Below are 16,332 nucleotides of genomic sequence, written 5' to 3' on the forward strand. Positions count from 1 at the left end.
CAGATTCATATAATTAAAGTTTGCTTAGAAATGAAATCTGAAGTTGGGGCGCCTGGGTGGCTCAGTCGGTTGGGTGTCTGACTTCGGCTCAGGTCATGATCTCGTGTTGTGAGTTCAAGCCCTGCATTGGCCTCTGTGCTGACAGCTCAGAGCCTGGAGCCTGCTTCAGATTCTGTCTCCTCTCTCTCTGCTCCTCCCCCACTCACTCTCTGTCTCTCTCTGTCTCTCAAAAATGAATAAACATTAAAAAAACAACAGCACACACACACAAAAGAAATGAAAGCTAAAGTTCTGAAACTTTGTGACCTACAGCTTTGATGTAGGTGCAATTATCACTTTCTTTTCTGGACCTTACATTTCAACAGCCTGATCTTTTATAAGAAATGTATTCACTGAAGCAGTAGAAACTATAGCACTGACAGGTCACTTTGATTGAATATGTGTTTTTATTTTAATTTAATAAGTAAATCAGGAGCCCCGGGTAGCTCAGTCAGTTAAGCGTCTGACTCTTGATTTTGGCTCACAGTTCATGGGACGTGGGATCCAGCCCTGTGTTAGGCTCTGTGGCACAGAGCCTGCTTGGGATTCTCTCTCTTCCTCTCTTTCTGCCCCTCCCCCCCAAATGAATAAATAAATAAACTTAAAAAATAAATAAATTAAGGTCGATTTCTTGCTGTTAGCAATGTTTACCTCCCTACAATAATGGCTGTAATATGTTATGTGTGAGATCTTGTACTTCTTTTAGAAAAAGGGTATTCTTTTTTCTCTCACTTTTAAAAGGTAAAGTTTATTAGATCATGATGTTGTCTGAATTTATCACCTTTGTCAAAAGAAAAATGTGGAAGCTTCACGAATTTGCATGTCACCCTTGCACAGGGGCCGTGCTGATCTTCTCTGCATCACTCCAGTTTTAGTATATGTGCTGCTGAAGCGAGCACAAGGATATCCCTTTGGAAAGCCTCATTAAAAATATATTTTCTTTTCCTGATTTTCGTACTCATTTCATGACTAAAATAGAACTTCAGGGGCGCCTGGGTGGCTCAGTCAGTTAAGCGCCCGACTTCGGCTCAGGTCATAATCTCACGGTTTGTGAGTTCGAGCCCCGTGTCGGGCTATGTGCTGACAGCTCAGAGCCTGGAGCCTGTTTCAGATTCTGTGTCTCCCTCTCTCTGACCCTCCCCTGTTCATGCTCTGTCTCTCCCTGTCTCAAAAATAAATAAAATGTTAAAAAAAATTTAAAAAAAAAAAGAACTTTATAACTCAATAATTGCAAACAACTTTTAACTGTAATTATGAATATTATCTCTTAGTTCCACAGATGATTAATCCTACCTTAAATCATATTTACCTGGAATTTTAAAAATTAGTGTTTTATAGGCCTTATGATCCTAAAAGCATCAGTGCACATGTACAGATTACATATATGGCCATAAAAGTATACAGTATAGCAGAATTTCACTGAATAAATAGTTATTTGAGCCTGTAAGGTTCAGGTATTTATGACTCTTAATCTCTTAGGAACAGTTATTTATATGGTCATTAGAATAATTCACTTACTTTTGGTGAAAATAACTGGACACTCTGAGATAATTTGTGATCTAGGATATTGGTTCTCAAATTTCAGTGTGTGTATCAGTCAGGGTCCAGGTTGGAGATGGAAACAACACAGTAATTAAAACAGAAAAAGCTTAATTAAAGAATTATTAACCAGCAATGGGGCATAACTACTAAGGAGTAAAAAGAACTCTAAAGAAAACAAGAATGGCAAATACAGGGAGTAGTCACTAACTCTAGGGTTTAGGTAAGGCACATACACGGGGAATGAACACATTTGCAAGAGGGTTCTCTCTCCCCCATTAAGAGTCAGACCTCTTTGGAGAGGATGTAACTGGTTTACACCCAGAGGTTTACTGCGTGGCTGAGAAGATCACTGAGGTGCCACAGGCTGAATGAGTGGAGCCAGTGTTTCATTTGAGAGCATCTGCAAAGACCTTGAAGTGGCTTAAGAACTAACAGCCATTTAAATATTAGAATGCTTACAGTGCTTCACTAACTCCTAGGCTTTTTTTGAAGCTTCTATAGATACTGAAATAAGAAAAAATGTCATACATTTGTGCAAAACATTATGCAGATTGTTTCCTGTATGTTTTCTCATTCAAAACCCACAGGTCCATACACTTTGATATGCCCTCCCCTACCATTTCCTAAGGATTAAGGCCAAATTCCTCAGAATGACTCATGCTTTCAATGCATGAATCTAACATATTTCTCTAGACTCATTTCTCATCACTTCCTACGCTCCATTCCTAAAAGTTATAATGGATGCTTTTTAAATCTCCATTTAACCCCCTTATTGGATTTATAATATTCCCCAGTGTTTCTATGAAACACATGAAACTGATGTTTATAGCCTGCAAAACACACCTGGCTTGCAGGACAGTCTCTAGTATGCCCTAAACTTCTGCTTCTGCCAGTTGGAGTTGTGTACTCATAAAGCATCAGATGATTGTATATGTGTGCTCCCAGATCTGTTTGTTTCAGCTAAATTTATTATTATAATCATATAATTAAAGTGAATATAAAGCATTATAATATTAGTGCAAAAAGAGAAGTGCATATTAAGAAATAATATTGAGAATTTCTGCTTCCAGCAAGCTGGCAGATGAAACAGAAAATTCTCTAATAGCTTCTATACATCTGGATAAAATACAATAAAAATCCTTAGAAATGTTAACTGTGTTTATGAGAAAATGGAAACCTACAGTTCCCCCTAAAGAAGAAACTGTAAATCAAAGAAGTATGAGTCTGAGCTGATACTTAGTCTTCCCTGGAGGTTGGAGCAGGAGGGTTTTAATGTCTGCAATAGAAAATGAGGCTAGTGTTGTATAGCAGAGTTTGAAATAAAACCCTTGTATGAAGCCTGGATTTTGAAAGCCTGTACCCTCTGTGTAAAAGTGGACTGTTGGGTTCTGTACTGATGGTGCAGAGCCTGCTTAGGATTCTCTCTTTCTCTGCTCCTCCCCTGCTTGCAAGCCTGTGTGCATGTGCTCTCTCAAAATAAATAAATACACTTAAAAAAATAAAATAAGTGCATTTTTTCAGGAACTCCCTATTGTTAAACTATTAACAATACTTTAGGTCAAAAACAATACTAGAGGTTAAAAAACCTTAGTTTGACAATAGGTAGGTCTCCAGTATTCTATGAGTCTTCTTTAGCATATGAAAATCCCTTTGGAAACTTCCTCTTGTCTCCATCTCCCCCAACTCCCAAGTATATAATCAGTCTCTCCTCACAGTCTCAGGGCAGCTCTTCAGGCCCATGGATCCTGTCCCTATGCTTTAATAAAATCACCTTTATACACCAGAAAAAGAAAAAAAGAAAAGAAAATAATTAAAAATGTAAAAGTAAGCATTAAAATCATAGAAAGTAAGATACAATGAAGAGACCAGACATATTTGCAAATAAATCAAATAGAACTCCTAGTAATAACTACTATAGTCATTGAAATAAAAACCCCAATGTGTGAGTTGTAAAGGGAATGCTTAGCACAGCGCAGTCTATTTCAAATATGTGCCAGTACAGGTGTGTTAGCTAGCAAGCCCCCAAGTAGCAACTTCTGCCTTCTTCTGCCCTTTTCCTGTTCCTCATATGCTATGAATACAACAGGGGTATACAGATAATTTCAAATAGAATATGTTACTAAGGTTTTAAAGCTTAGTCCGTTAGCCCTTGGTAACCAGACATCAAAAGATGTATTTTAGTTGAGTCCAGCAGTATTGAAAAACCTATAGAAATACATGCTCAAATTGGTTGTACCATGACTGGGATCGCTGTGTTGCTAAGACTTTAATTGATAAATATAGTGATAGTGGGGAGTTTGACCTGCTGTGTCCAACCTAGCTTCACAATTTAGAGAAAAGATTGAAGCTCTGGGTGCTACATCTCATCTATTTGGAATACTGTTCTTTGGACAAGTTTTTGAGAAAGTACCTCAGCTGTTTTATGTTGGCATTTGAGAGGTGTTTGTACAATGCACTGTTTAAGCAATTGGTTTTTTTCCTCAGAGGGTATACAGGATTCCTTTCAAAAAGTTTACCATAAGTTTATAGCATTGGATAAAGCACCAAGTCTTTACTTGTCATTCTCAAATACAATGGCTGAGAAGTTGAATGTAAATAACAGAGTTAGCTACAGTAGCTAGATAAGAAACTTCAAATGAAAAATATAAAAGAGAAATTTTTAAATTTTGAGGATAAAATGAGAAACTCCAGCATAGTTCTAATAAGAGTTCCAGAAAGAAAGGAGGGAGAATAGTGAAGAGGCAATACATAAGGATATAATGGCTGAGAATTTTAAAAATTGATGTAAGAACATGAATAATGAGTCAGAAGCACAGTGAGTACAAGACAGAATAAAAATACAAATAAATTCACAACCATATAATTGTAATGAAACTATAGCAACGAGAAAATGGAGATTTTATAAGCAACCAGAGAAAAAAGTCAGCTTACAAAAGGAATGACCATTAAAGAGACAGCTGAATTTTTTAAATAAATTTAAAAATTTTTAAAAATATTTATTTATCTTTGAGAGAGAGAGAAAGAGAGAGAGAGAGAGTGGGGGAAGAGCAGAGAGAGAGGGAGACAGAATCTGAAGCAGGCTCCAGGCTCTGAGCTGTCAACACAGAGCTGGATGTGGGCCTTGAACTCATGAACCATGAGATCATGACCTAAGCTGAAGTTGGATGCTTAACCATCTGAACCACCCAGCTGCCCCCGGATGGCTGAATTTTTAATATGAACAACTAAAGTCTGAGGCCTGTAGAGTGATTACATAAAAAATACTGAAAGTATATAACTGTTGTCTAGAATTACCAGATATTTTCAGAACATGATGAAGTGAACCTAGCAATCATAGAGCCTCACTACAAGAACTTATAAAGGTTAAATTTTAGTAGGAAGGAAATTTAACCCAAAGGAAAGAGTGGGAAATAAAAAGCAATGAGGATCCAAGAAATTGGTAAAATATTAATAAAGCCAAAGAAGTATTAATGATATAAAACTATAATAATGATGTTGAAAATAAATGGAGGGAGGGAGAGTTAAAAATCAAGGTGGAATTTAAAAACTAGGCAAAAATAACATGTAAGATTAAAGAAGATATCAGAGTTAAAATAGTCTAAGCTCCTTTATTTGGGAGTGCTGAAAGTATGTTGATTAATTCTATAATTTGGTAAGCCCAATATACATTAAAATATGAATAATCATTAAAAATAGCAATAGATGATATAGCTTCCAAAGTAATATAAAGAATAAAACAACCAATGCAACAGAAATTAGGAAAGTAAAAAAAAAAAAAAGGAAGTACACCAAAAGCTTGCTTAATAGAAATTTCAAAATAATAGAATAGAAATAAATGGAAATATTTCAATATTACAACAAATGTAAATGAACTAATTTAGTAGCTAAAAGCAGAGAATCTTTGATGAGATCTTTAAAAATGTAGCTCTGTCATATTTAAGAGACTCACCTAAAACTTGACACATAAGGCTAAAATTAAAAGCTAGAAAATGTATTTTAGGTCAGACTAAGTACAAGAATATTAATACAAGTGTGTTAGTAACAAGTACTCTTTAAGAATTAAGAACATTATTCTTTAGTTATTAAGAATTAAGAGCATTGTTACATGAAAAGAAAGAATATCTCACTAGGAAAATAGGTCAATTTGTATGTACCCAACATCATTAAGAAGAGGGTAAGATCCCCAACTCATTTTTTGAGAGGCTAGTATAGTTTTGATAGTAAAATTGAAAAAAAGAAAATATGTGAATAGGAATTTATAGGTTATGCTCACTTATGAACAAGATGAGTATAAAATATTTAAAAAATAATCAAATATAGGAATATTCAATATATAAAAATTTTACTACAATATTAAGGGAGAACAACCATTTAATATCTCAAAATTTGCAAAAAAAATTTGGGGAAACTATCAACACTCATTTATAATAAAATCTCTTAGCAAACTAGAATAGAACAAAATTTCTTTAATCAAATAAAATGAACAAAATATGTATGGATACCATACTTAGAAGTATATTAGGTAAGAAAAAGATAAATATATCCTCTATTCTTGTTCATATTCAGCATTCTATTAGAAGTCCTAGACAGCATAATACGAGGAAAAAGAAGATTGGCATTTGAAATTGTTTGTAGTGTCTATATAGAAAATGAAAGCCTTGACAAATGATTACAATTAATCAATAGGGAAAATAATACTGCTTGATTTATCAAAAATATCAAAATATTAAAGTGATCTCTTTGCCCCAGCAGGAAATAATTCGAAAATACAATAAAAAAATATTATTTGTAATTGTAAGAAAGACTCTAAGGTACACCATACCTTATTTTCCCATATAAACATACCTATGGTAAAGTTTAATTTATAAATTAGGCACATTAAGAGATTAACAACAACAATGATAAAACAGAAAAATTTCAACAATACACTGTAATAAAAGTTATGTGAATATGCTCTCTCTCTCTCTCAATATCTTATACTGAACTTACCTTTCTTTTTCTTGTGATGATATGAAATGATAAAACACCTATGTAATGAGAGGAAGTGATGTGAATGATGTAGGCATGGCATAGCATTAGGCTACTATTGACCTTCTGTCAGTATGTCAGAAGGAAGATCATCTGCATCAGCATGGCAATTGACCATGGATAACTGAAACCATTGAAAGTGAAGCTGTGGATAAGGGGGCGGGGGGTTGTGGGGATTACTATAGCATGTAATTCACAGAGGGTGAAACCTTACTGGCCAATAAACATGTAAGAAATGACCAATCTCTAAATATCTGAGAAACTTAAAACGACAATGATATACCATTATGTTATTAGTAAGATTAGTAAAATTAAGAAGTCTGATAACTCCCAAGTGTTAGTGAGGTTATGGGAACATTGCTGGCGGGACCATAAATTAGACAGCTACTTTGAAAAACTATTTGGTAATATTAAGTAAAACTGAAAATACACAGACTCTATGGCCCACTTCTAGGAATTCACTAGGGTTACCACATGGCAGAAAACATGGAGTTGTGCTCTGTGCAATCTTATATATCATAGAGCAAGTCACAAATGTACACAAAGAGACAATTCTAAAAAGTTGGAGGAAGTCGGGACTCATTAGAAATTGCCCTGTTCTCACACAGTTTCAAGAATCTGAAACTGGAAATTTTATTATTTTATTTTATTTTATTTTATTTTATTTTATTTTATTTTACTTGCTATTATTATTATTTTAATGTTAATTTATTTTTGAGAAAGAGAGAGACAGAGTGTGAGCATGGGAGGGGCAGAGAGAGGGAGACACAGATCTGAAGCAGGCTCCAGGCTCTGAGCTGTCAGCACAGAGCCCGATGCAGGGCTCGAACTCACGAACCCAGGAGATCATGACCTGAGCCAAAGTTGGATGCTCAACTGACTGAGCCACCCAGGCACCCCTGAAACTGGACATTTTAGACATATTTTGATATTTATGTAAGAAATACAATGTATGAATTATCAAAAGACATGTACTGAAAAAAATTTGCTCTATATCAAAAGACTGAGGAATAAATATACCTTGATATGTTTATATAAGTATGTAAAGTTCTGAGGAAAACAAAATGCAATTCTTTTTTGTTTTATAAAATGTTTGCATTCTTAGAATATAAAAAAATATTTCTGGATAAATGAATGGTGCCCAAAACAAAAGAAAACAAAACATATCCTTTGTGGTTTGTATGTAAAACTGAGTTAGCATAAGGCTCAGAAAATTTTAAACAGGTTTGTTAGTCTTAAATGCCTGTCATGACATTAGATATTTGAAAGTCATGTGAGAAGTGGGACAATTCTTGGTGTAGAGAACTGACCCTGGGTGAGGATGGTTAGCTTTCCTGACATCTAGTCCTTATTAACTGAATGTGTTTATCTACAGAGAAAATAGAGTAAAGAGGGTAATAGCTCTTGTTAGAGAAATATATAAATATATCTGGCCAACACTTAAGAAGTACTGGAAAAAGTATTTTACATGCATTCTTCACTCTGTGGGGCAGACACCCTTATTTTTCCCTCTTCTTTTGGTTTTACCTTTTTTAAGCAACTCTCATTTGTTCAGCTCTATCCAACATTGTTATAAAGACAAACCCTGTGGATCTAGGTAAGACTTCACATTCTAAGGTACATGGATTGATGGGATGGTCTTTCTAGCTGAAATACAGATTTGTCACAGTCTTTAAATCATAAGTGGCATTAATTGAACCTAAGAAGAAATCAAGGGGATTCATGAACACATTTATAAATTTTCTTCTTTCTGCATTTTAATTATACTGGCATTTTAATTGCATTGTAATTGCACTTTAATTGCATATATTTGTATAAATTAAAAAATAATTAGAGCTCTGCAGCACTATGGGAAACTAATTTATGCATATAGACCTTTAAAGATGTACATGTAGAGAATTATTTAATAATTCTTACCATGTTAGATACTTTAAAATTGTCCTTGCTGCAAAGGTCTATAGCTATCTAGATTGATTAGACTTCCCTGTTCTTTCTGTGAGTAAGAAAGCAAGACAGAACTGGAGCTTCAATGGAGGGCAGTTCTTGGTTTAATGGGACTCCCAGCTTGGAAAGTTCTTTAAATATTTAAAAAAAAAAAAAATATATATATATGTATATATATATTTGTATATATACATATACATATATATGTATATATATTTGTATACATTTGTATACATACATATACATATATGTATATATATATTTGTATATATATATATGTATATATGTGTGTATATATATGAAAACATTATTGATAGATAGATAGATAGATAGATAGAGATATAATTTTTTTCCCCTAGGTTAGCCTTGAGAAGTTTCTGTGATCTGACCACATGTGGGTGGTAAAGACAGAGGATGAGTCGCTAAATTAGGGGAACAGAATCAATGAATTTTTAATAATATTCCTGACACAGCTTATCATGGCAAAGCATATGCATGATGTAGTGGCCATTCATTCAACAAGCATTTACTGAATGCCTACTGGGTATCTGGCATTACCAAGTAATGGCCCCACCCCATTGCATAGGTCATTTACCCAAAAGCAATTTGAATTTTCCAGCCTTCACTTCTATCTCCTTACTCAATGTCTTAGCTATCACTGGAAACCTGAGTGTTACATAGTCATGGCAAATTGTGAATTGGGCCCTCCCATATCCTCCTTTTCTACCTCAGAATATGCCCCTCTCTTCATGTACCTAGTATCTCAAAGAATTCTTTATTTTATTTTATTTTATTTTATTTTATTTTATTTTATTTTATTTTATTTTTATTTTAATTTTAAGAGAGAGAGCATGAATCAGGGAGGGGGGTAGAGGGAGAGAGAGAGAATCCTAAACAGGCTTCTTGTTCAGTGGGGAGCCTGATGTGGGACTCAATCCCACAACTGTGAGTTCAAGACCTGAGCCAAAATAAAGAGCTAGATGCTTAACTGACTGAGCCACCTAGGTGCCCTGAGAATTCTTTGTGGTAGGTTTATTCCTTAAAATTTGCATTTTAATTTCTTTTTGGAAAGGAAAAAGCTAAGAAACTTAGTAACTAAGATTGAAATAATGACCCCAAATGCTTTTGCAAGCAGGAGGATCCAGTATAAGTAATGTCCTGTCCTCTCCTATCTCAGGGTCTGTACTTGAGCTATTCTGTCTGCCCTTCTGGGTGATCCTCCTCCTACACACAGAATTCATTCTATCCCTCTCAAGAAAAGTTCCTGCTTGCTCTCTGTGGAATTATTCCTTTTGTTCTTATGGTACATTCTGTTTGTTCTTATAGAATATTCTGCACTCTTCTCTTCTGTAACACTTAGGTTAGAGTTATATTCTGTCAGTTCCTGGAGGTCAGGGATGGTGTCTTATGTATTTTTTGTCCACCATGGAACCCAATGTGAGGCTTTGTCTCTGACAGATATAACCTGAGTCTGGAATTCAAAAGGCAAATATCTTTGTGTGTGTGTGTGTGTGTGTGTGTGTGTGTGTGTGTGAACTATAAGCCTCTATTGAAATCTTCTAGGGTCTTTTATTTCTTAGGGGAATTTGTAGGCTCTGCTCTGGGCTGTGGCCGGGTTCCCCACCCTTGTTCTTTTGTGGGTCTGGTCTTTAGAAAAGGAAACTCTTCAACTCTTAAAACATTTTGCAGCTAGATGGTGTTCCAGGCCTTGGAAACATGACCCTCTTTAAAGTATATATGATGTGGAGAGCAATGGAGGGGAGTTATATCTCCTTTGCACAGTATCCTTTGTTGTGTCCTGGAGATAAGAAAATCCAGACAGGAGTATTTCCCATTCAACCCAGGTAATGCTTATCACAAGAATCTTCTGTCCCTTGCAAACACCTAGTCAGTGTAGGGTGACTGCAGACTCCTGCCCCCTTGGACTGAACGTTATTCAGGTCTAGACACTGTCCCTGAAGTCCAGGAATGATAGCACTTATCTTTGGCCTGGCCAAAGTCAGGATAATGCTAGATGCTATTACAAATGGATCCCACAATGTATAATATCTCAAACACAATAGTTTATTTCTTGCTTAGATAGTAGTCCAAAGTTGTGATTCTTTGTTGGTGGATGTTTCCTTCATGAAATGATTCTGGTCCAGGCTTCTTCCATCCTGTGGCTCTGTCAGTGCATAGGGGTTGACATCTGCATCCAGCCAGGGGAATGGGGGAAGGTGTGAAGGTACAATAATTGCTTAAAAGCCTTGAAAGTGATGCACATCATTTCTGTTCACATTATATTGTTTCTAGCAGCAAGAGAACTGGGAAAGTAGTCCTTGACTGGGCAGCTACTCTCCAGAGACAACTCATAACTCTGTACCATACAAGGAAAATTCTGAATTTGGGGTACAGTTAACTTCCAAGGTTGCTCTGCTGGTTTTCTAGGGCGAACACTGTTTTTTCCAATGGCCCAGATGCCCAACTTACATCAAAGGGTTGTCTGCTGCTCACTGCCACGTGGTCATCTTATTACCGTTGAACCACTGAAGCAATTCCTGCTTCCCATCAGGTATTGGCAAGTGTCCTAAATGTACTTCTGTCTCAGTCTCCATCTGTCTTGGGCAGAGGGGAAGAAAGCTGGCCTCTCTAATAGGTACTTAGCAGGACTTGGTGATGCAGTTCTCACCCTTATACCAGGCATTGTTCATCTCTCCCCTTCTCATGAGGGGCACAGCACAGCATAGTCTTGCATGACTTGGATAGTGGGACGGGACACTTTCTAATGAATTTCACCTAAGCTCATGGTGCCTAATTTAAAACAGTTGCTTTGGCAGATGACCTCTGTCTGCCTCCAATTATAGCTCAGAGCTGTGGACCTCTTTGTTCCAGTTTTCTTAAGCAGACTACCTTAGCCCTGGGCATGTGTGAAAATGGTCCTGGGCCCCTGGACCTGATCTATCCATGTCTTTTCTTTTTAGGCATCCTCTTTCACAACTGCTGGACCTCACAACTTATGGCCTGTCTTGGAGCTAGAGAGATATTTAATTGAATTGAATTTTAGAGTTTTCTTGAGAAAGGGGAGGTGTTATGTATTACAGAAAATACTTCATAAGAATTTTACTGAGCAAATACTATGTCGTATGTGGTGTGAAAAGAGCTATAAGAAATTTGAAGAAGCATAAAATATGGTCTCTGCTTCTGAGGATTTTCTAAGTTAGTTAGCAAGAACTGCTAATCACCCAGAAAACAGAAAACTAGTGTAGTGAGTAACAAGGTACTAATTTTAGGCTACCACCTAGAAGTTGAATTGAGGGGAGGCATCTTTATTAAGTATCCTTTCTGACAGTCTTCCTTGCCATCCTTCATTTGATAAAGTACAAAAATAAGGCTATCTTTTGTTTAACATACCCAATGTGATAAAAAAAAGAGAGAGAAAGTTTTAACTGTTGTTATTTTATTCTTCAACTTTCAGGAGTGTTCATTTTTTCCAACTCCAAGAAAGTGTACCCAAATTTAGTTTGCACTTCTAAAATTTGGGGGGACTAGAAATATTTATTTATTTAATTCTTGCTCATAGTAAAAATACAAACAACACTAATGAGTTTATGGTGAGAAAGAAGTTTCTCCTTTACCCTGTACTTCAGACCTCCTTGGACGCAACCATGATTATTACCTACCCCTATGCTTCTAGAGGTATTCTGTGAGTGTAGATGCTGAATATCTCATTCTTCCTTTCCTCCCAACTTCTTCCTCTCCATTTGCTAGATTGATCGTTCTCCTTTTACTGTGCAAAATAAACACCTGGGGAACTTCTTAGAAATGCAGATTTCTTGCCTGCCCTCCCCCCCAAGAGATTCAGCGGGGCTGGATGAATTCAAGAAATTTGCATGTGTGACTAAGTGATTCTGAAGCAGGTGATGCCTGCACCTACTTTGACATACTGTTTTAGAAAATAATTAGGGTCTCACTGCACTGGGACCTGTGATCAAGTCTCAGGCTGCTGTGGTAGATTTTATCTATTCCTATCATAATGCCATCCTCCTTTTTCCAGTCTTTGACCTTTACTGGCGTTACCCTTCCTTTGGTCACCATGGTGATGCGCAGAGGTCTTCCACTTGTAATTAGCCCAAGGATGTGGATTTGTCCCATTGCCTCTCACCGATTACCTCACGGCTGAGTTGCAGAGTGTCATTAGCTGGACTGAGAAAACTCCATTTGTTTTCTTTCTTCTTCTAGTAATATAATTGCAGTTAACAGCAGTTTTCTTGTATCTCTGAGGAATAAGTAACACTCACAAAATCATAGACTTTTGAGAGACGGCATTAACATAGATATTGTTTCCACACAACTTGTAGATGAGGAAACTGAGACCCAGAGAGATTAAGAAACATAATCAAGGTCACAAAATTAATGGCAGAGCTTACCAGAAACCTGGGTCACTAATTCTGAATCTGGAGAGCTCTTTTCTCATCTTCGTGGCAGCTAAAACCTCACGGTCCCTGAAAGGCTTTCAAAAGTTCCTGTTCCCCGGTCTGCCTACCACTTTGAAATATGTCCTTCTGTTACCTGTCCACCCCTCCACCCCGACCCCCATGGGTCACACTAGCCCTGGTTGGTTGTCTTGCTCAGGATAGTGATAGTGTGAATTATTTCTGAGCTCTTGGATATGGCAAAATTTCATCTACTTGAACTCAGGTCACCAAATGCAAAGCAATTGTGAACGGAAAGGGTTGTGGTTACTTTAAGTTTCTGTGGGAATGCAGGAGCTCACAATTTTTATTCTCAGCTTCCTCAAACAAAGACCCAAGGATCAGTCATTATTTTTCAGAGGTGGGGGAGGGTTGAGGTCATGAAAAGGTTGCTTGGTTTACAGTCTCAACCTGTCTCCCTCCTCCTATTGACAAGGCATCAGGATGGTTTATAGATTGTCACCTCCCTTTAAGGCCTGTTTGCTAATGTTCTGAGACATTTATCCAATCTCAAGAAACTCAAGGGACCCGATTTTGACTTTGAATTATATATTATCCATATTTGCGATGGAATGGGCAATTTTAATGGAAAAATCTCATCAATCAGGCCAGGGATTAAGAAAGGCTTTAATTTGTATATTTGTTGAAATCATCTATATTGATGTAAAATTTATATAGTTCCATGAATTTAACAATATTTTAACTTGAATGTGATTAACACTCTCCCACCTCCACATGTGTCCTTCCGTTTTTTTTAACCTTTGTGAAATAGTAACTTACTGTACCATACCTTTGATAATGTCCCCAGAGTTTAGCCAAGAGAAATATCAGACTGTCCTTGGAGAACATGGCTGTCTTGATGAGAACAGAAGGATTCCTGGAAAAAGGTCTCAGTTCCTGAAATAAATTACAGTAACTTCAGAAAGGAAATTGTCTATTGAAAGAAACGTTTACTAGACTAGTGACTTTTCCCACATTTTTGTAGTTTACAAACTATATTCAGGAAAAGGAAATTAACTGGAGGTTTTGGATACAAATGGTGAGAAATGGGAATTAGCATTTGCAAGCCTTTAAATACGTATAATATTGTATTTATGTAATTAGAGCTGGTGGTGAATCACTCTAATACCTTAACTGATTAAGTTGCAGTCTTTCAAACAGGTATTTACATTAAGCCTGAAGATAGGTACAGGCATGAAAGCAAAAGTATTTTTTTTAATCTATTGTAACCTGCAGCCAGTAAATTAGTCTCTCTCTAGCTGTAGGATAAGGAATGATGCTATTTTGATTATGTGCATTATTCTTGGAATTCTGCTTCCCCGGGTAAAGGTTGTCAAAGGTTGTATTAGCCATGCATTGAAGCAGGGACCGCGTATCCAGGCACACACCCAAGGTACAAGCCATGCTATACATATCTGCTCTCATTACCCCATGTATCAGTGCTTATAATTTTTAAGTACCAAAGTTGTCCATTGCTGTTTATGGCCCACTCACTTTCTTTTGAGAATGATGGTTATTATTCTGACATTTTGTTTCGTATATATTTCCTCCTGCCCTTGAAATCCAAATAGGTGTTAGTTTTCTATCCATATATTTTCATACCTACTGCACCATTGGGCTGGGCTCATTTACATTTAGTTGTCTTGGGAGGGTTAATGATTTTATTTTCAAAAGGTCAACTGCTGACACACAACCTATAAAATAGTTAGCTGTCCAGAGTTCTTTCCACTCATTCCTCAAATACTCAGTTTTTTTTTAATTCACTACTGAAAATCAGTTGCCTCTAGGAATTTCAATATTACATTACAGCATAACAAACTATCCAATATCACTAATGGCCTATTTAGGAATGAAATGCTTTTCTTTTGGTTTTAAGCAATTTCTAATTTTGACGGGGATCAGGCACCATCTACAAGGAGGAGTTAATAGCTCCCTGAAGGGACACATCACTAGCCAGGTCGTAAAAATCATGCATGGCTTGCTCGTTCAGCCATAAGGCAAGAGGAAAACAAATACATCTATTTTCCCCCAGCATTACATTTGTGGTCTGAAGATGCTTGGAAAATTACAGTCATTATATTATTATTGTTGTTATTTTTTTACAATATTTCTGAAATCTGGTTAATTATCTATTTTGGTCTATCTGGTATTTATGTATTTGTATCCTTTCCCTAAGAATTTACTCTCTAAGATGTCTTCTTTCAAAATCATATCCCAAACAGGATGTAAGTGCTGGGATGAATATACACCATTTGAAGCTTTGCCATGTGAAGCTATTGTCTGGAAAATTCAGGCAAAAGAAATAGTGAGGGGAGAAATTACTCAACATATTTGTTTTGGCTGCTCAATCAGATTTGTGGGATAATAACTTTACTTCTTTATAAAAAAACACACCAATCCTCTCCTATTTCTGTATCGTAAATGTACCCCAGTTTGACTAAGAGAAAATTGATCTGAACACAAATGTGTCTGCTTTGTCATAGTAAAATGTGCTCGGGTAATGAGCACCTCAGGAATGGATGGAAGAACACAGAGCAGCAGAGGAGGAAATAGGGCTGGGGGCAGGATTTGGATCCCACCTGGAAACCGAATGATAACAATCAGCAAAACCATCCCAGTATCAGAAGAGAAGGCCAGACGGTGAGGTGCAGAAGACTTGCTGTAACTAGACGTAGCTGGGGAGGGGGCTTCCCAAAATGACCTAGAGATGTTCACATTATTCTCCTCTGAGGGAAGAGAGAGAGGAGTGTTTATTATTAGGTGGCTGCAAAGAAGCACGTTGGATTCAGGTCACCTGGAACCCAAGCAGATTCGGAAAGGATGTAATTTTCCTCATGGGGAAAGGAACTAATGTTTGTTGAACTCCTACTAATGGGCCAGGTCTTCCATAGATGTTATCTCATTTTATTCTGAACAGCATCCCTATGAAGGAAATTACAATAATAATAGCTATAATCCTTTGCATGCTTATTATATGCCCCACATACTGGTAAGTGCTTGTTTTTCATTGCTTTGCATTTGCAGCCCTTTATAATTCAGGAAACAGACTCAAAGATGAGGGCAACTTACTTGAGGATGCACAGTTCATAGAGCTGAAATTTAAGCCCAAATATGTCTGACCCCAAGCCTAGACTTTCTGGCTTACCATGATGTTTCCTCAGTGAATGAAAATCCACTGGAGATGGAAGAGCCATCTGTTAAATTCTGGGTTGTATCTGGTGGGTAAGCTGGGTACCTGCCATTTACTTGGGTGGGCCAAGTCATTACTGAAATCCCTCAGAATAAAGTCAAGATAATAGTCTAAGGAATGAGGGTTTCCATGACTTAT

At 36.7% G+C, this 16,332-nt stretch overlaps 1 non-coding gene across 1 annotated transcript; it reads right to left on the reverse strand.

Annotated features, from left to right (window-relative positions):
• Positions 1 to 831: 831 nt before the first annotated feature.
• On the reverse strand, positions 832 to 938 carry LOC122490645. Its single transcript, XR_006299189.1, has one exon. It is a non-coding gene; the product is annotated as a U6 spliceosomal RNA (small nuclear RNA).
• Between the last annotated feature and the right edge of the window lie 15,394 nt (positions 939 to 16,332).

Source organism: Prionailurus bengalensis, chromosome B2, assembly GCF_016509475.1.
Source record: "Prionailurus bengalensis isolate Pbe53 chromosome B2, Fcat_Pben_1.1_paternal_pri, whole genome shotgun sequence".
Taxonomy (NCBI): domain Eukaryota; kingdom Metazoa; phylum Chordata; class Mammalia; order Carnivora; family Felidae; genus Prionailurus; species Prionailurus bengalensis.